At 43.0% G+C, this 21,232-nt stretch overlaps 1 protein-coding gene and 1 long non-coding RNA gene across 18 annotated transcripts in view; one reads left to right on the top strand and one right to left on the bottom strand.

The window, feature by feature from the left end:
• Nucleotides 1–3,551, top strand: part of LOC110309061 — a 7,091-nt gene extending 3,540 nt beyond the window's left edge. For both annotated transcript variants that reach the window (XR_002379650.2, XR_002379649.2), the window contains 2 exons: nt 133–257; nt 3,159–3,551. This is a non-coding gene — a long non-coding RNA (uncharacterized LOC110309061). The remainder of the gene's footprint in view (nt 1–132; nt 258–3,158) is intronic.
• The window catches only part of Erc2 (ELKS/RAB6-interacting/CAST family member 2), an 846,765-nt gene that overhangs the window by 97,424 nt on the left and 728,109 nt on the right, over nt 1–21,232 (bottom strand). The window lies entirely within an intron of this gene.

Here is a 21,232-nt window from a genome sequence, read left to right as displayed (position 1 = left end):
CACACACACACACACACACACACCACACACACTCACACACACACACACTCACACACACACACACCCCAAAAACCAACAAAACAAAACAAAACAAAACAAAAACCGAGGTAGTCATAGTGTTATCTATTACAGGCACGGAACCCTGAAGACTTGCTGAGTCACTCAGAACCAGAACAGAGGGAGGGAAAGCCTTTCTAGCAGGAATTGTATTGCCTAAACACAGAGAGGAACAGAAACAAAGGCCAGGCCTCTGTAAGGTAAGCTACAGAATTGAGCATTTGGCTTCTTCTCCAGGAAAGAAAACAGAACTTTAAGATTATTGCTGTGTTCCTTACACTTTCGGTTTGGCTGAAAACATGAAATTGGGGTGGGCTTTCCAGAAAGGCTCCCTTCAACAAAGACCTAAAAGTCATCCTCTTTATAGAAAAAAAAAAAAAAAAAAAGCCAAATGTGGCTGACACCTCGCTTATTTGGACACATGTGGGAGAAGACATTTAAAAGCATCAAAAGTGATGGTTACATGGGATTTTTTTTTCTTCCCTAAGCATAGCACCCGGTTGAGTTGTAAGTGATTAAGAGTAGACTGGTCAAAGTGTCTCCCTCACAAATGGTCGGAGTGAGGAAATAAGGCAGGATTCACAGAGTTGACACATCTGTGGCTACACAGGGAAGGAGATCCTTGAGTCAGCTTGGCCTCCCCTCAGTGAGGACAGCTGATGAGCTTCCTGTTCAGCAGGAAGGCAGCCTAGTGAGGGTCCCCCGATGGTTCTTGCTTCTGGGCACAGATTGCTGTGTATCTCAGGGTCCTGAGCTCTGATCTAATGAGTGGAAAGAACCATGTTAGTATATATGTGAAGACTGGGCCTTGTTGGGGCTTCCTAGGATGAAAACAGTTGGGTCTAGCTAGACATTGCCCAAGGTGAAAAGCTCTAAGGGACTTTAGTCCCAGAAGGGACGTCTCAGCCCCCTCCTGATTCTCAGGAGGCCTCGGCTCCAGCTATCACCTTGCTCAGTTATCTCACTCTTCTGGTTCCTCATTGTCCAACTCCCCCTTCCCCCTCACTGATGGCTACAAAATCTGATTATACAAAGAGACATGTCTCAAGTGGACAAAGAACATGAATAAATGGGTCTCTGAAGGCCTTGGTGCCTCTCTTATTGCCCTCCCACCCACCTTTCACTAAATCACATTTGGAATACGCAGAGAAACAGAGAAGAGCTTAGCTTGAGGTTTTAGCCCAGGAGTTCTCAGCCTATGGCTCTCGACCCCTGACAGGGGTCGCATATCAGATGTCCTGCATAGCAGATATTTACAGTGCAGCAGCAAAATTACAGATAACATGGTAGTGAAGTGATCTTATGGTTGTGGTGTCATCACAACCTGAGGGATTAAAGTGTCACAGTGTGAGGAAGGTTGAGAACCACTGTTCCAGCAAAAGCCACAGGGCTTCTCCTAAGTCCCATAAGCAACAGTTGCTTTCAGAGGCTGGTGGTTAACCCTAAAGGAACTCGGCCTCGCACGCTTAGCGTTTAACAGGCACTGTGGTGTTCTTATAGACCAGTGTGTCCACCCTTCACGGGCCCTCTGCTCTTGTCAGCAGTGCATTTATTTATTTATATTTTACTTTTACTTTTTATGTGTAGGAGTGTTTGGCCTACAGGTATGTATGTATACCACGTGCGTGCCTGAGGAGAATAGAAGAGGGTGTTCAGACCCCTTCAAACTGGAGTTACAGCTGCTATTAGTCCCCATGTGGACACTGGGAACAGAACCACAAGTCTTCTGCAAACAGAACATGCTTGCTCTCCAGACCCCAAGAAAAATATGCATATAGTGGTAGTCAAGAACCCATATTTTTCCTTCCTGAGGACTGATAAAAAATTATTTGTTGTTCATCTGAAATTCAGATATAACCAGCTAACCCATACCTTGAGGTTTTTGGTTTTTTAAAATTATTGTCATATTCTATGGTGGCAGACATTTTCAGTGTAACTTAAGGCCTGGGTATACTAGAGAATGGCTCTAATACCTGCCCCCCCCCCATAATTTGTTAAATCGGGTAAATCCTAATCTAAGACCAAAGCAGAGTTAAGTCAAGAAATGATTGTTCAGAAGGAATGGAGCATTATAAAGAAACCCGAGTTACTTCAATAGATTTGAATCATCTTGGCTCTAAAATGGTCAGACCCTGGCTCTGGTTAGACTTCAGCTTCAGAGATAACTTAAGGAATTCACAAACCAATTGCTGTTTTACAGACAAGCCTGGGTCCTCAGGCACTCAGCGGATTAGATGCTACATTTGCCTTGAAAGGTTAAAGTGGATGTAATTGTTAACCTTGCAACTCACAATCAGAATTGGAAAGGGGGCTTTTAGGGACACAGATTATAGGGAAATCATTCTTGACCCTTTTGGGGGTCATTCAACATTTTTGAGAACATTTGGTAAAAGCTGTGGAACTTCTCCATAGAAAAGTTCTTATACACAATTTCCAGGCTTTTGCAGAGTATCTTTTCTTGAGGCATAGAGGTCTTCCATAAAGTCTATGATTCAGGAGCCATATCAGGGTCTAGGAGACTTGAGTCTCCTAGACCCTGGGGACAAGAATCCTTAAGTTTTCTGCCTTGGTATTCCTCTCCCAGGTTTGGGTGGGAAGGGAAGAGGCTGGTTTACTAAGACACTGTAAAGCAGAAAGCCAAGGCTGATGCTAAGGTCTATCTATCAGTAGAGCAACAGAGCAGCTCTCTGGGCTCCTCAGACTCTGGCTTCATTGTTGCGGAATGAATAGGCCAGCCTGACTGTTTGCACAGGTCATGTCCTTCCGACCCAGCAACCAGGTTTCTGGGAAGGGCTCTCTTGGGTTCTGGAGCACTGCCCAAGATTCTGTATTTGAAAAAAAAAAAAAAAAAAAAAAGAAGCTTTAAAGCACTGGCTATGTGGTGACCGAAGTCAACAAAGCACCCTTAGTTCTAAATCATCTGATTATCTGATCCTGGATTCTGCAGCACAGAGGTCAGGAAACAGTTTGGGAAAATCTGGGACATTTTTTTTTGAGTCTAAGAGAAAACATTTGGCAGGGACAGAAGAGAATGGCATCCCAGCCCAACCACTTGCCCATTCACCATTTCTTCTTGCCTGCTGTTCCCCTTTCCTTCTCAGGACAAGCTGCCTACTGCCCCAAAGTGCCCGCTGCTCCTCCAACAACACACCAAACGTTGTCTTTCAGTTTTATGAAGCTGCCTTTCCCTGGATAACCAAGAGATTCAACACAGACTGCTGTATTAGTTAATAGCCAAGGGCAGGTGTGCCCAGCTCTGAGCCTCCTACAGATTAAGCCTTGGTAGTTTTTAAGCAGAAGAAAGCTGGGGGCATGGTGGCAGTTAATTGTCATACGCAACTTTACCCACATAGCCAATGTATTGACGAGATCAATCATACAGCCTATGATTGAAGCCAAACAAGAAACAATGTTTGTCTTACTCCTTATTATTTTTTTTTCTCAAAAACAATCTTCTGCCTTGAGGAAGTCTTTAATGTCCACTAACATGAACCATAAACTGAATTTGAATGTTTATTGATACTCACTGACATCTAAGAAGATGTAGTGTGTTCATGGTTATCGCCTCAAAGGAAAATAGAGGGCTTGGTTTTGGGGGTTTTATCTTTATCTGTCCTTGGTTCCTGAAACAGCATGAGAACCGCACACCCTCTGTTCTTGCTTGTCAAAGGATACCAGCGGCCTGCTGGGAAGAGCATGCTGGCAAGTAATGCTTCCACACTTTGTGTTAAGATTTGAGGAGAAAAAGAGAGAGAGAGAGAGAGAGAGAGAGAGCTCGTGTAAATTACAGACAAAGTTGACAAATTTCACGGCTTAGTCATGGTTAACATATCGGATTTCATGGTTTGACAGAGATTAACAAGGAAATCATATTAGAGTTACAAGTATTAGTCGATTCTTAGGTATTTGGTAAAGAAACTCCATGTTCTCTGAGCTCTCATTGTCCATTCAGTACCCACCCCCTTTTGTCTTTCCTGCCATAGACGCCTACCCCCTGCCAGGCCAGAGGTAGCAAATGGGATCTCCCAAGTTCCTGAGTTACCCATAGTCAAGGCAGGGGCCAGCCTGTACTTAGCAGAACCCGAGGGGGAGCTCTCAGCCTCCGTAGAGTAAAGCAAAGTTTAGCATTTGCAACCCAGTTCATAGAACAGTAGGGATTAAAAGGCAGCCTACTTCTGCGGAGTGCATATAAGTCTACCTAAGTGTATGTACTAGGGAGGGAGATGAAGTGTCACTTTTTTGAACTATGGTATTTGAGTTGAAAAGTACGTTTTCCTATCTTTATGAGGCCATTCAGTTGAAGCCTTGCTGTTAGAAGTTGCATACAGGCATGGACTTCAAAAAGCCTGCTGCCTGCCTGCCATTTGGCCTCAGGGTTCTGCATATCCTCTTTCTGCTAAAAGGTCTGCTTGCCTGTCAGCTTTGCATAAAAGATGCCAATTTGTCAGCCATTTGCTTGCCTTCTCTCTCTCTCTCTCGGAGCCTAAGGAGAAATTCTCTACACCTCCAGTCCTCAACACGGCTGTCCCACTAGCCGCAAGAAATCCATTCTCTCTCTGTCTCAGACCCGTTTCCTTCCCAGGCTGTCCTCCTGGGTCTTATAGGATGTCCTTAATCAGAACCACATTACTCAGCCAGAGGAAGTCCCCCAGCAGAGGCTGGCAAGACTCAATGGCAAATTAGTTTCAGAACGTGGAGGGTCACATTGGGAATAAAAGGCGCGGTTATCTATTGTGTTTTCTTTAGCTGAGAGAATGGAGGCAGAGTGCCAACTCTGAAGAAACCCGGGTTTGAATAAGGAGTGGCTGCTTAGGAGACGAGTACCATTAATTGTGAGCACAGCCCTCAGCCGTGGAAAAACTGCAGACTTTATGTTCTAGGTATCTTGGACAGCAGTAAAGACTTTCTCTCTAAGCAAGCAGGGCTTCTATACTTTGGTAGTACCCCACATGGGGAAGATTAAATAGAGCTAAGTTTTCTTTTTTTCTTTTTCCATTGTAATTATCACATGATTGTGTGTTCACACACACACACACACACACACTACATCTGTGTGTCGGATAAACACATTTAAATAATAGCAGCTGCCACTGATTGTAAGTTCTTTGCACATTCAGTTTCTCAAGTCAGTCCTTATTTTACAAAGGCTGAAATTGACTGAACCCACAAAGTTAGACAGAGAACCCAAGATCAAACACAAAAGTACCTGACTCAAACGTGTGTGTGTGGGGGGGGGGTAGGGTGGGGGGAGGATTTGTTTTATTTTATCCTTCTTTTTCTTTTAGGTGTGTGTGTGTGTGTATGAGAGAGAGAGAGAGAGAGAGAGAGAGAGAGAGAGAGACAGAGACAGAGACAGAGACAGAGACAGAGACAGAGAGACAGAGAGACAGACAGAGACAGAGAGAGACAGAGAGGGTTTCTCTGTGTGCTGTGTGTACATGCTTGTTAGGCTGTGTGAGTACACATGGAGACCAGAGGTCGACATGGAATGTCTTCAACTGTTTTTCTCCTCTGTAGTTTTATAAATTTTATATTGTGTTTGTATGTATGAGACTGTGATCACGTGTCTGCCATCATGAAGGTGTGGAAGTCAGAGGACAATCTGTTCTTCTACCATGTAGGTTCCTAGAATTGAACCCAGGCCATCAAGCTTGGTGGCAAGTGTTAAGCAGGTGTGTAAGCTTTAGTTGAATGCAAGGCCTTCCTCACAGGAATGTAGGGAGGCTACAGGCTATGGGCATGAGGGAAGAGGGAGAAGGGAGTTGTATAGAATGCCAAGATTCCTTTCATGAATTTTTCCAAGTCCAGCTTGGCTAGAGAGAAGATGGAGAGGACCAGAGGGCAGGGGTGTGAATGTAAATCTATCCCCCAACCCAAACTGCTGGCAATCCTCTATCTTGAATGTGTGTTTACTCCAGGAGGGGCATTCCAGGTTGCCTCCACCTTCACTAACACCTTGGGGCAGTGAACAATTAGAATGAACGTTTTTCATCAAATGCCCCTCCATAAAACCATTTCCCAGGAAATGGAACACAGCATGGAGCCAGCTGACTGCATTTTCCACCAACAATGAGCCTTGTGGAGAACAGGTACTATATTTAAATGATTTTCCTCCTGCTTTCCACCAAGTCTGTCTTTCAAGGAGACCTACATTGCTGTGCTGAGGCTCCCTCCCCTCTGGCCATCAGGATTGGAATAGGGAATAGGCCCTGTCTCTTCAACACCCATGTGTAAAACACCAATAAACAAACCAGCAAAGACCTACAGGCCTAATTGCCTTTTAACTCCACCAAGATGATAAACTCCCAGAGCAAGAAGGAAAGACTCCCAGGGATTTAACAAGTTTATCTGCAGGCCACTTGAACGTTTTCTGTCTGCCTACACTTCAGTGAGTTCACTAATAAAAGGAAAAAGGGCCTGAGCCTCAAACCCTTCAATGACTAAGAAATCACAGATTTAAAACGTATGGCCAGCAAAAAACCAACCCATTAGCCAAGTGTTACTTTAGGTGTTTGTAAAGGCTGAAGTGAGGATAGCAGGCACCGCTCATTCCCAGCCCTGGCCACTTCCCTTCAGAGAATTGCTTGCAAAACAACCCAAGTCTCCTCACACAGGACCTGCAAAACCTTTACGTTTAAGTCAAAGGACTGTAGTGACAGGGGAGAGCAGAAACCCACACTGGTGATGGGGAAGTGTCCCCAACATCTTCTTAACTTCTACAAGGGCATCTCTCCTTGAAAGGATTTCTTAGTTTTACTTAATGAGTGTTTCTGGTCTTTTACAACATACCATTCAGAAAACTAACTAACTAACTAACTAGCTAGCTAGCTAACTAACTAATAAATTCCAAGCATTCAGAACTTACGGAAGTAAAACTGAAAAAGTAAAATCAAACAGAACTAAAACACTTTCAAGTAAGTAGGAAGACTGGAGACAGGACGTAGGGGCGTGGCCTCCCCAGGAAGCTGGTTCACAATGGTTAGTTACCTTTTATGAATGTGAAATTTCACTTTGTGAGTTTCTAAAGAAATGATAGGGTAGATAGAGGCTGAGCATAAGGAGCTTGAGGAGTAACAGGTAGCATTTTAACAAGTACCCTGTTTGTCCTTTAGGACTGGAGAGAGAATGTAAATTACTTTGGAGGCACACACTGGATGTAAATAGGCAAACAAAAAAGAGCAGTTATAAAAACCTCCAAAATATGATTTCATTCTTTTTCATCAGTCTAGATATAGAAAACTAAAAACAAACAAACAAACAAACAAACAAAACCCCCAAATAACAACAACAACAACAAAACCCAACTATTTCCCTGAAATGTATTTCTATGGGTAGATTTAAGGGATTTGACTTTCTTAAACAGAGACTTGAATTAATTGGTAATCTGGTTAAATTTCTCAGTGCTGGGCTAAGCAAGCCCTCTGCCACTGAACTTTTAAGTTATTTAATATTTCTTATTTTACATGTATTGATTTGTGTGTATGTATGGCATGAAGGGGGGAAACACGTACCCGGAGGCCAGAGGACAGCTTGGGGGAGTTGACTCTTTCTGACTAATATATTAGTAAGTCGAAATGATCATACAAGTACACCTTTCCTTGCTAAGCCATCTTCCCAGCTCCAACTATTTGAAAATGTAAATAATAAATCTATATCATGTCTGCATAGTTTTATGTTCACTTGAAACATGCTATAGTCATTGGGAGGAGAGAACCTCAGTTGAGAACATGCCTCTGTAAGAACAAGCTGTAGGCAAGCCTGTAGATCATTTTCTTAGTGATTGATGTGCTCAACCCATAGTAGGTGCTGCCACCCCAGGGCTGGTGGTCCTGATTCTATATGAAAGCAGGCTGAGCAAACCATGGGGGAGCAAGCCAGTAAGCAGCACCCTTCCATGGCCTCTGTTCCTGTCTCTAGGTTCCTACCCTGTGCGAGTTCCTGCCCTGACTTCCCTCAATGATAAATTACGACGTGGAAATGCAAACAAAATAAACCTTTTCATTCCTAAATTGCTTTTGGTCATGGTGTTTCATCAGGTGTGACCCTAAGACATATTGTCTTGAGAAATTAGTTAAGAAACTGAAGCTGATGAGTAAATAAAACAACAAAAAACCCTTCTCCTTTCTACACCAACACCAAAGAGAGCCATGTCAGAGATGTCAGGGGACAACCTTGCTTCTTTTCTTCTGAGTGACACAGACATGGACACACGTGATGACATATGGCTTTAGTTGGACCATAATCTCCAGTGAAATGAGAGCTCAATGGAGATAGTAGCCATAGGCTCAGCTCTTAGCAGTGACCTCCTTGGGTAGCCCCTGTTTCTCCTGATCCTTCCATCAGGGGACAAATACCCTGCCTGAGCTCCTCTACCACACCGGCCTGCTCCATTTACTCAAGCTGGAGTAGCCCTGGAGCAGGGAGATTGCCAAGTGAAAAACCTGGACTGCTATTTTTCTATTAAAATCTTGTCCATGTTTTTCCTATTGGAACCTGGAAACAGGACAAATTCTGAAGGGATCCAAAGGAATTTCTTTAGAAAAGAATTCTGTTAACACCAAAAGCTCCCTGAGTGCCACACAAAGCAAATGCTAGACTTCATTAGGCTGAAATGTGTAAGCAGAGTTCAAACCCAAACCGAGCCGTCCTTCGCAGCAGGCTGGGCTGCATCAGGGCTTATGCGCTTGTACACTGATCCTCTCACATGCCTGCAACTCCCTGCTTCATCGTTTCATAATCAGCTCCAGATTTTCTATTGCTCCCACAGTGTGAGCCATGGAGCTTCAGATTTGGGAGAGGTACTGTTGAAGGGTATGGACGTACACAGGAAATCTGAATAGAAATACACTCCCAACTGAAGTTATAGTTCCTATCCCTGAGAAGGAACAAATGGAGAACATAACTTGGAAGCTAACTAGTTCATCCCAAGGAACTGTTAGAACATGGATGTGTACAAGGATGGTATGTAGAAATGGATGGGAGAGGTATTGACCAATGAAAGGAGGAAGAGGAAGATGAATGGATTCTTCTGAGCAATGATGTGTCTGTGTCTTAGGTATGTCTGCCAGAGCCCTGGGATTTATCTGGAATTAGCTTCAACCCCGAAGTTCAAACATTAATGATCTCTCTGGGGATTTGAAGGGCTGCTCTTAAATTCATTAAAGTTTTGTGACATCATAGATGACATTATTACACAGGTAGCATCAGTTCTTAGTGGCCAAGCAAGTGACAGTCACATTAGAAGCCTGCAAATCAGGATTAGACTTTCTTTTTCACCTTGAAGACAGCTCCACTCCATGGATCAGTGAGTGACCCCAGGGCAACTGTGTGACTGACTGCTGTTATCAAATGTGTTTAAAATAGTCATTCTTTTCTAGACTGGATTGGTTTGAATTTTCGTTTTCAAAGTGATAGCTCTGCTTGATATTAACACGCATCTCTTCCAGTAAAATAATTAGGAAGTGAATCAAAATTTTAAAGATCTAAACGTAGTGTTTAACTGACTTGAAGGTTATGCAGAGTGTTTGGATGAGTAAACTCGTTTTATAATTCTGCCTTCAATTTCGTGGACTCCGGCTCCAGAGACAGCGAGGCGTTTTCTCACAGCCCACATGGGCCTTGGGACTTAGCATCTACTTGCTTTTCACAGTGATTCTGCACATTCCAAGGAAGCTGGGGCATAAACATACAAGCTTTCACCCTCTAACCCCGCTAGTCTGCTTCCTCCAAAGCCCAGCATCTAAAACATCTCTTCTTCACAGGTATATGGTCTTGGATTTGTCACGCTGAATGTGAGACTTTACAAGGCCAATAAAATGACAGCTGGACAGAGGGGACTGGGTGGCTTTTACCAACTATGAAACGCCGCAGCCTTTAACTCCTGAGGATCAGGAACTTGAAAGCACTGAGATCCACTTAGCTTGGTGTCTGTCATAAAGTTAAGGCTAATCCGGATCCCCCACCCCACACCCCCACCCCCGGACTTGTAGCTCTATCTTAAACCCTCAGGCTTCTCCTAGGCAGACTTAACTGATGGAAGACTTGATTATGCCTTCTCAGGCCATAAATTCTAGATATTTATAACATAACTGTTGTCATTTGGGTCAATTAAGATGCTTTTACTGGCTTGGAACAACTACCTATGGGGCTTGTCAAATACCCTGACAGAGGTTTATGACTCTTTATGGTGATTTTTATCTTACAGGGATATGAAAGATGCCTGCATAGAAAAATCACCAGGAAGCCTCTAAAACGGGTTTTTTTCCTATTTCGTGATAACCCACACCTAGTTTCTACTCTGTCTCCTTTTCTATTCAGGCAGAAACACAGTTTGACTTTCAACCCTCTCCTAGATTTGGCATCTGTGATCACCTTTTCTCCTCCAAAGACCTAAGAGGAAGAGATAAACACCTCATGAGAGACTCTATCATTAAATACAACACAAAACAAAACAACACCTAAAAGGTGGATGGGCTGGACACCCAGCTAGGACATGCTGGGCTTCCCAATGTCCAGCCATTCTCTGACAAGTGCTTGCTTTCACTTGAGGGATAAACACTCCCTCAGGAAAAGCAGAATAGATGACAACAAAGAATGGAATTTATTAGGGGATTTCACCCAGACAGGTTGTAGCTTCTGCCTTTGTGGGATATTGCATCCTGCTGTGTCTTCCTTTAAAGGAGCCCCTAGGCACCTACTGTTTCCCAGGCACTGGGCTAGGCTGGGATAAGAGAGCTCAAGGAAATCCCGGCATGGGGGTGGGAGGTAGGGTGGAGAAGCAGACATATTTATAATTACTATGCCAAGTGTTAACAGACTCCAGGAGAGTTGTGTGCAGGAAGGCTGAAGGCCTGGAGAAGTACTTTCCTTCTTTAGTGGGAGGAGATGTCAGGGATGATTGCTTGAAGAGAAGCCTTTCTAGTTTGAGCCTTCACAAATGCAAGGAGACAGAGAGGCCAACTGAATGGAAGAATATTTCCTGCAGGAAAAGCAAAGGCCAAGGATGGATCTGAGAAGACAGGGTGCAATGGGGATTTCCCATAGCTCTTCATATAGGTAGTCAGCAGTGGAATGAGCTGGGGCTGAGAGGATCCTACAAGGCACTGCATTCCTCTGCCATGAGCTTTCTCCCTCCTTAGTCAAAGGGGATGAGGCACAATGGCATGCTCTCTCCAAAGCCATTGCCCTATGCTTATTGGCTCCATACCACCATGCATACCCAGTTAACCCTCCTACACCCCAGGCTAACTTGGCAAGCTTCATTCTAACCTGTCACACTCCTGGGTTAGAGAATCCTTCAATTTTGATTCTCAAAACAGCATGCTTGGTAGAAGCCATGTGACACATCTAGAACTTCACCTGGTAAACAAAGGATATGCTGACACCATGCAAGACACTGTAGTAAGGATGAATCAGAAAGGCGGTGGGGGAGGCATGGCTTCAGGGTGCTTCAGGGGTACTCAGTAATATATGCTGAGTGATCTCTAGTGGTCTTTAATCTTGTTGTTGTTGTTTCACCCGGCAACATTTCTGATAATACAGCTTCATTTGAAATGAAACGCCAGAAACAAACATCTACATGAAAGGAAAACAGCACCTGAAAGCTACATCACAACATGGAAAAGTCTACATCACAGATGATGCTAGCTACTGGCTACCATTAATGTCCCCAAACTTGCTGCTTTAAATATGCTATGTAAACCCAGGGCCAGAAAGTGACAATGTGGTTCCAAAGGCCACAAGCCACCAGATGACAAAAAGTTAATTTTCAAAAATATTATGAAAGTGTTTGCTGCTATTAAAAATGTAAAATATTCAGTTTTGTTTGCTTATACTCTATTTTGTTCCAAAAAGGATTAAAATATCTAAAACCAAACAGAAGAGGCTCAGGTTTCTAAGGAGAGAGGTGGGAGGGATGGAGTTACATCTACTATGCCAACCTCAGGCTGGCTTTGAATGGGATGTGGACAGCACTCACATAAACATGGAAAGCTTTTAAAACCCAACATCAACACCCAGCTCTCCAGCTCTTCCAGCACTAAGGGAGGTGAGAACAAAAGGCTTTACCATCTCTCATTTGTACCCAAGACTTGGGCACAAGTCTCCTTGCAAGTAGTGGAGGATGACAAAAAGCCACAGAGCACAGGGGTCAAAGTTCTTCTACCTGGTTCATGCTGCATGGGAGAAGACCCTTCAGAAGACCCTTCAGCCTCTGCCTCTTACAGATGAAGCTAACATCCGTCTTCAGGCTCAAGACTATTGTGAAGATTCTAGGAAGGCACGTAACAGTGTCCATGCCTAGTCTCTCTGCACTGCTGAAGGAACAGTAGATATGTTGTCTTGTAGTCTTCTCTAGAGAAGAGCCAGAAGGATAAGGGACAGGGCGTTGCCTCACCATAAAAACCCACAAAAGATCATGGGAGAGAGACTCAAAGAATGAAAAGGAAGCTCCGAGAAATACTGGCTTCTAAACTCTCAGAAAATCGAAGCAGGACTTTGAGAGCTTCAAGAGGTCAGGAGAGGAAGATAAGACCAGCTAGAAAAACTTAGAGGAAGCTTTGGGGATGCACTTCTAAGCCGACTTTCAGAGAAGGATTCAGGAAGATAATAGGGCATTTTGGGATAATGGCAAGCCATCATCACAAGGACCTGGAAAAAGCAAGGAATACTATTTTAAGAAGAGGGGAAAAAAAAACACACACACACACACCATTATCTGGGAATGGTAAGGAATTCATAAAAACCTGCAGGGCACCCATCTTGGAGGGAATCCAAGAACCAGGCACTGAATACTGAACTTGAGAGATGCTGATCAGGGAAGGGACTGGTGGGGTGCCATAGCTGGCTGAGGTCTGTGGATTAGGTGGGCTCCCAGGGTTATGAGTCAGGGGAACTGCCCCCAGAAGTTGGAGGTATGTGGGTCACACTAGAACTATGCTAGGATAGGCAGGGAGTAGTGGCTGGAAGAGGCACTCTGTGGGAAAAACTGGCTAACTCCCGCTGGTGATGAGACATGAAGTCTAACTACACAGGGTCTGGGTAGAGACTGCTGGGTCTATCACCCATCAGCCATGGCTCAGGGCATCAGCTCATTGTAAACACAGGTTCCTCCAGATAGAAGGGGACTAAAGACTCTTGACTTCACATGGACTTCTGCTGGACTCTTCCTAAAGTAGACCAAACAAACAAACAACAACAATAAAAACAGTGACAATTTGGGTGATTTTAATATGACAAGTGGTCAATCCTCAGGTTCCTCTTTCAGGCTTATTTTTTTAAATGACTTTAAAAATAATTATTTATATATTTTATATATGTGAGTACACTGTCCTTATCTTTAGACATACCAGAAGAGGGCATCAAACCTCATTACAGATGGTTGTGAGCCACCATGTAGTTGCTGGGAATTGAACTCAGGACCTCTGAAAGAGTAGTCAGTGTTCTTAACCGCTGAGACATCTCTTTAGCCCTCTTTCCGGTGTATTAACAAAAACCATCAGACATTCAATGTCTGTTCAAGGAGTCAAGGTATCAGCATGAATGGAGACGCAGTCACTGTGTCCTCATGCCAGCCATCCAGCTTGCTTCCATCTCTTCCTGGATGTGTCTTTCTGAAAATATAAGGCTCAAGGACAATGGTGATGGTTTGTTTCACTTAAAAGAGATAATACATTGCTTAAAAAATAAAGGCTAGTATTTTTGCCTTATTTCGTATGAGGAAGCAGAGAGAAGATGACACACTGTACTAGTGATTACCTGCCCCTTTTAAGCCCTGTCAGCAACACAAAGGCTTAAAACCGAAGCTTAATCCAGGGCACATTATCCCTCTAAGCCCATGCCTTAACTCAAGGGGACCAAAAGGAATGTCTGCATTTATGCAGGAGTTTGCGGTAGGTTCAGTTAACTTTTAAGGAGTACCCTATTCTCCCAAGTTCCAAAGAATCTAAATCTAAATCTAAAATGGTCTTCTGCTTTGGTTACTGAAAAACATTTTTCATCTCTTAAGTTTCCCAAAGTCCAACTTATACAATACAAACTATAAAGATGAGCTTAGTCTGACCTGGTAAGTCTGGAATGAACAGCTAAGGATGTGGGTAGCTGGGGGAATTCTTGCTTAGCACACCTTTTTGATCCTGAAAAACCATCACTGAGGGCCCTGAGCATACATGCCTTTGCTTTTCCATTAAGCTCATGGTATTTCGAAACAAAGCTTTGAGAAAACCCACATAATCAAAGGAGATCAGGCAAATGCCCAACTGATGAGTTTAGTAGCCAACCCTGGGAGTCAATGGATGTAAGGACTTCAAATCAGATGGTCCAAGAACTCAGCAGGAGAGAATCGGTGGGGCACCTTCTCCAAGCTGCATGAAATATTCTCTCTAAGAGCTCTGTAGCCTACCTGGACCCTATATGGCTTTTCTTTTTCTTTTCTTTTCTTTTCTTTTCTTTTCTTTTCTTTTCTTTTCTTTTCTTTTCTTTTCTTTTCTTTTCTTTTTTTCTTTTCTTTCTTTTCTTTTCTTTTCTTTTTTTTCTTTTCTTTCTTTTCTTTTCTTTTCTTTTCTTTTCTTTCTTTTCTTTTCTTTTCTTCTCTTCTCTTCTTTTCTTATCTTTCTTTCTTTTTTAAGCATCTTACTATGCAACAAATGAATGTTACACTGTAACATTAGCTTTGATTAGCCAGCTTTGCTTCCTTGATTAATCAAGCCCAAGGTTAGTGATTGCATTGATTACAGAAGGAAACAGGTGGTTTACTGAGATTTCTGGATGGGTAGCAGGGGAAAGGTAACCTCTCAAAGATGGATGTCATCAAAGAACTACTACTTGGGAAAAAAATCCCCCGCCCTCAGAAGCGCCATGGCTCTCATGAGTTGCAGTCTATGCAGGATAGCAGAGGTTGAAGGGTTCTTGTGCAGGGGTTCTGTATAACCCCTAACAGCCAAGTGTCCTTGGGGAAGCAGCAACATTTCAGCCCCGTTTTCTAGTCTCTGAAATGAAACCTTCAGATAGGCAATGGGTTCCTGTCTACATTGGAATCAGCCTACAAATATCCTCTATTTGCTATTAGTACAAAGTTTCTAAAACCACATCTCTCTCAAATATAATTATTCAAAACTCTTTGGATTATTATTATTAATATTTGGATTATTATTCAAAATTCTTTGGAATGGAGAAAATTTCCCTTAGCAACCCAGGAACAAATAGAAACTTGGGTTTGATGCCATTGTAGTACTGGATCTGGATCGATGAAACAAAGCAGATTGGCCATTCGGGGGACCCAATGCTGTCCCTTTACAAGATGAAAGCTGTAAATGATTTAGATGAGTGAAGAGACAGCATCTTAACATGACAAAGCTGCAGGGCCACCAAGCTCCTGGGCTTGCTAAGCTTCTGAGTTCAGCTATTCCTCTACATTTCAGTAGCACCGACTTCAGCATTGCCTGGGTCTGCTGCGATATTTCAGTGCAAGGAAGAGATGTCAAAGTCACATCATAGCTACTGATCCCATTCTTCTTGTGATTGATAGATTCTCTCTTATTTTTACTTAACTTTGTAACTTTTAAGTAAATTTCTCACTAAAGCTAATCTAAAAAACAAAACCTAAAACCAAACAAACAAAACACAAAACCCCAACACTTGCACAACATTTATATCTTTTCTACTTCCATTCTGTTATATAAACAGGACGAGGGATAGACTTATAATTCCTGCAGATATTTATATGACAATGGTATTTTCACTGTTCACTGAGAATGCAACTCACCAGCATTGTCTAATGCTACAGCACCAACTCCCCACTTGATGTGGCCACTGACTTCCTTGGAAAATGATCAGTGTGATAGAGGAACTAAATTTTGCTTTCTAGCCAATTCTAGTAGATTCAAATTGTGTAGCTTTTAAAAGCCTCGAAGTTCACCTTTTATGCTTGTGAGTCACCTCTTCTTGTTTTGTTGTTCTGTTTTCTATTTTGTTCATTTATGTCTTTGATTTACATCTTCTTGTCTGTATTCACTCTCACTGTTCTTATGAACACCAGACATTAACCAAGAGATAGTTTACAGCAACAGGATCTGTCCAGCTGAAATCCCTTCTTCCCCAGATCTCAGTCCTCAGGCTCAGTACATGTATATGTATGTGTATATGTCTATGTATGTGTATAATGTATATGCATATGATGTACCAATGGAAATGTGGTTGGAAAGAGAAAATGAAAAGCTAAGGAATCCCAGAGGAAAGCAGGCCAGGCCCTGGCTGTTGTAATGTTTTCCCTTTCCCAGAATGAATCATCTGAATCCAGTGTGACCACGAGAGATAGGCAGAAGTTCTGGGTCTCAGCTATGGACTTGAACTCCCATGTAACTAGATTCCTCCTGGGAAGGGTAGGCTCTGACAGAAGTTACTTTGTAGCGTGTCCTGCTGGCCCTGATGAGTTGGAGATACCATAGAGCAATTATGTGGGTGAGTTGTTAATATGGATGGAGCTGAGAATTAAGAGGATAGCTCATGGGAATTTCTGCCACTTGAGATAGAAACGGCAGAAAAGAACAAGTAGTTGACTGTAAAGAGCCATGTAGAAGGGAATGCTATTCAGGTATACAGGCAACATCTCTCCATAAAACCAGCATCCACTACAATCCCAGGCCTTGCTCCCTGCTTCATGCCAATGAGCAATCTGCACTATGAAGCTGGATATGCATGGGGATGAGGCTGTCTCCAAGAGACAATCAGAAGCCTTGAGTAATGAACTCTGGAAGGCTCAGGCTGTTTCATCTTTGATGACTGAACTTGGGTGGTGTTGAAAGACTTACTCCAAAGGACCCCCAAGTTCTAAGATGTAAGAAGGACCAACTTAAAGCATAGTTCTTAGAGTGACCAGGGGAATACTTTAGATGATGTTAACTTGGGATTTTCCTCAAGTTCTTCATAGTTTCTTATATTATTCTTCACTTCTTACTACTTCTGGATTGATTCTAAATGGACAAAGAATCCTAAACCTATGTATTATGTAACTTTTACAAACAGAGTGAATTCTGCTATAAAGCAACTAGCTGTACAGGCTCAAAAAGGTAGACTCCACAGAGCAGGCATTTAGCTACTGAATGCTAAATGAATAGTGAATACCTGGGTTGAAAAGTAATAATTCCTATTACTATGGTGACAAGTACTATAGAGAATTTAAAATAGGGGACATTGACAGATAGGACCTGGGATATCTGGATGGCCCTGGGTTGGTATAGTCTAGGTAGGTCCCTTTAGGAAGCTCAACAGTTGAGCTGAGTTCTACATGATGGGAAACAGCCAAATCATTAGTGACAGAGGCTGTGGTGAGCTCAGATATAGCAGACTGTGAGATTCTGGGGTGATCACAAGCTAAGTCCATCAGCAGGAGGGCAGAAAACAAGTTGTTAGTCTAGGACTGGGTGAACATACTGTATGGTTATATGACAAGAGGGTTGGAACGTACATGGGTCCATAGGGTGGAAACACCCTAGCAAGCCAGAGTAAGGACTGTGGATTACCAAAATGAAAAAGCTCCCGAAATATGTAGAACCCCTCCCCTTAAGCATTCTGTCAGCAGAGATGCTTTTTATATTGCCTTCTCTCTCCAAGGAGAATAGACACTAATTCATCAGGAAGAGTTTCCTCAAAGAAAGGAAAGATTACACTAATACCTTTTGTTTGATGAGCTGGGGAAGGAATGGAGTTCATCCAAATACTCACCAAGCATCTTTAACCACCAAAGTTACCACCACAGGGGCTTCACAGAGACCAGGCACCTCCATGGTAGGCACATAAAGTTAACCCAGGTAGGCCCAACCCTGTTGAAGGGCATGCCGACCTCTGGATTTAATACAGATAGTTTTCCTGCCACTGGGCAAAGCACAGAAGAATATGTGTGCCCACTGAAAGTGGAGATGGAGAGTGAATACCCAGAGAACCAGCCTGAGATCTAGATAAGGCTAGAGACGCTGAGAGTGGGAAAATCCTGTAACACAGACTAGAAAGAAGGAACTGCGGCAGTAATGATTGGTTTGGGGGGAAAGCAGCTAGATGGAAAGAATTTGGAAGGTAAGAACTTCCAGATGGTTTTGCTGGTGGAGATAGCTATATATAGAGACAGAGGGGCTAATTAGTTCCTGGGCCGAGGCCCCAGTTTCTGTTGAGTGAGTGATTGTCTTGTGGTGGTTTAGTTCAATACATGCCACATCGTGAGTAAATTAAGTATTTGAGGTTTTTTTTTTTTTCCCCAAGCAATGGGAATTGCCCAACCTTAATATAATTAATTAAGAGTCAATGAATGTTTAATTTAGTTCTGGTGCTTGTACCAGTAACACAATGAGCTCTTTGTCTTGGCCAAGGCTCCTAAATATTGGGAAAGGGAGAAAGACTGGAAAAGAGCAAGGGTTAGTCAATCGTTTTCTCCCAAATACTCTGATGCACACATTGCCTCCCTAGTATAACAGTCCATCCAGTGAAACCCAAGAGTTTGCCCCTGAGGGAGGCTGTGGATCTAGGAGGAACAATGTCGCCTCACGCATGCCTTTCTGTTGGCACCAAGAGTTACAAGTTATGCTTTCAAACTCCAGTTTGGTCAGATGACTGAACTATCTCAACTGGCACATGCTCAACTACGCTTTCATTTGGTGAGTTTTTATTCTTGAGTCATAAGCAGTCAAAAGATGGTTGAGAAAAGCTAAGAGACAGAGATAGGAAGAGCCATCGGGACATTCTTTCCAGGGTGCTACAACCAAATGAACAGCTTTTGGCTAGCCTCCAGCTATTATATGGCAGGTGACTAGACAGAGATGTGTGGATTTTTAATCACTGCAGAATTCCTATTATTGGCTTCTGAGAAATTTCTAATAAAAAAAAACAGTAAAAGGTGCTTCTGCTTACTGTGTCCATCATATGTTAGCCCCGTGTATAATATTGTTATTGACATTACTGCAGTTAATGCTTGCAACAATATGAAGCAGTTGGGTTCTTACCAATCCCCATGGAGCACACAGAAGCTGAAGGCTGGGGTGCTCTCCTGCTTAGCAAATAGAGGAACTGAGATTATAATGCAAAATGCTTGGTCTTGCAGTCTGCATTAACTTGGACTTGCACCTGACCCTGTGCCCAGTTATTCTCTAATTAGATTCTGACTGGGTGTATGAGTTGGAGACACTACAAAGAGCTGGGAGGTTCTATGTACACCATAGAGGAAGGCTCAAGTTTTATATCCAGGGAAGAAGCACATGCTAGGTGCTATTTCCATATCAATCTGCTGAGCTGTGAAGGGACACAAATGATCCCTGGACCTGAGAGTTACTAACTTCTCATCCACATCAAGTCTTATTGAGAACTAATATGTTGGAGAAGAGAAGAAAGGAGACCCAAGTAGAACCAGGGTACAGATGGGCACAAGGTTCAAGTCATTGGAATCTTGCCTTAATATACTTCTGGGGAGTGGTGACACTCTGACTAAGTCACATGAGAGGAGACAGGGAGGTAAGGCCCATTGGTCCACACTCACTTCTCTAGTCCCCTAGTTTGGTTTAAGTAGAAGCACAAAGACACCAAGCTAGGCCTATGGCTAATAAGCCCTTATTCCTACTACATCCTGTAGGACAGTGGCCCTTTAATACAGTTCCTCATGTTGTTTTATGGTTATTCCTAACCATAAAATTATTTTAATTGCTGCTTTATAACTGTAATTCTGCTACTAAATTACTGAAGAGTTATGAACTATAGTGTAGATGTTTCTGGAGATAGTTTGCCAAAGAGGGTCACGACCCACAGGTTGACAACCATTGATTGCTGTAGGATCTAACCATCTTGAGATGACTACAAGTCTAACATCTAATGTAGAACTTTATAGCAATAAAATAGAAAATGTAATTCATCTAAATAAATATTGCATCACAGACTCCAGGGGTGGTAAGATTCTTGGAAATTCAGGCAAATATAATTTTTACTCATTAACACCAAACTTGATACCCAGTGCAATTATATAAGGAGGCGGGGAGGAAAAGAGAGAAGAGGGGAAGATGGTTAATTTCAATTTCCCACTAGTTAAAGGGTTTCAGAATGCTCCTGAGATAGTGACCAGGAGAGCCTCAGCATCCCAATTCTTACAGCACCCTCTTCCCATTTTGTATCCTGTCCCCAGGTTTTGTGCACACCATTACTATCTGTCCATTTGCTTGTGTCTCCATCTAATCCAGATAGAATCCTTATGACCCCACCTGCTAGGCATGGAAGAGTGCACGGGAATGATCCTTTTTTATAGGCTTTAGGACAAATAACCAATGAGTAGTACTTTGCCTGGCTTACAGAAGTACTCAGTAAATGCTTGCTTAAGATCTTCACAGAGGAACCAAGATAACACAGTCCAGAGAAGGACCGTGGATACCTGGTAACCCTTCGCCATTCTCGAGAGTGCCTGCCTGGTGCAGAGGAGGTACCCATAGCTCTGATTAAATGAATGAATGGTGAAGTAGTGGATAGTCAGCTAGAAGGAAATCCAACCAATTCTGCATGGGGGCGGGGGGAGGGGAGTTTTCCAGGGACTCCCGGGAAGGGGGTCTTGTCTCAGTTCAGGAGCTGTAATCTCAGGACTCTGGAATCAGAAGGACCTGGATAGGGATCTTTCTCAGTCGTGCAATTACCGTACATCCTGGGGCAAGAGAGTTATTTGTCTTTCTGAGACTATGGAAGAAGAGTCTCTCTCTCTAGTTGCTGGGAAGATTAGAAATCGGAAAAACACAATGTCAGAGAGAGAGACAAGCAAATGCTAGCAGGAATTCCTGTTAGACTAGCTAGAAGCTTCTTCCCATCCAGCACCTATGTAGACTTCTTACTCGCCAGGCATTAGCTAAGCACTTAGAAATGTCAACACACTCCTTGCTCACAATAACCCTGTGAGTCAGGTACTGTTATCTCCCATTCTGCAGATAAGGAAAATGGGAGCAAAGAGGGTAAATAGCATGCCAGAGTCACATAGCCAGGAAATCGGCTAACAGGGATTCCCACACTAGCAACCTGGCCAGTATCTGAGCATTTAACCCCTGTGATGTGCTACCTGCTGACAGTGAGTGCAGGCTTACTTCTTTCTCAGAAAGAAAGAAAGAAAGAAAGAAAGAAAGAAAGAAAGAAAGAAAGAAAGAAAGAGAGAGAGAGAGAGAGAGAGAGA

This window comes from Mus caroli, chromosome 14, assembly GCF_900094665.2.
Source record: "Mus caroli chromosome 14, CAROLI_EIJ_v1.1, whole genome shotgun sequence".
NCBI classification, from domain to species: Eukaryota; Metazoa; Chordata; class Mammalia; order Rodentia; family Muridae; genus Mus; species Mus caroli.
Note: the sequence above shows the minus strand (reverse complement) of the source record. Positions and strands in the feature narration are given on the sequence as shown.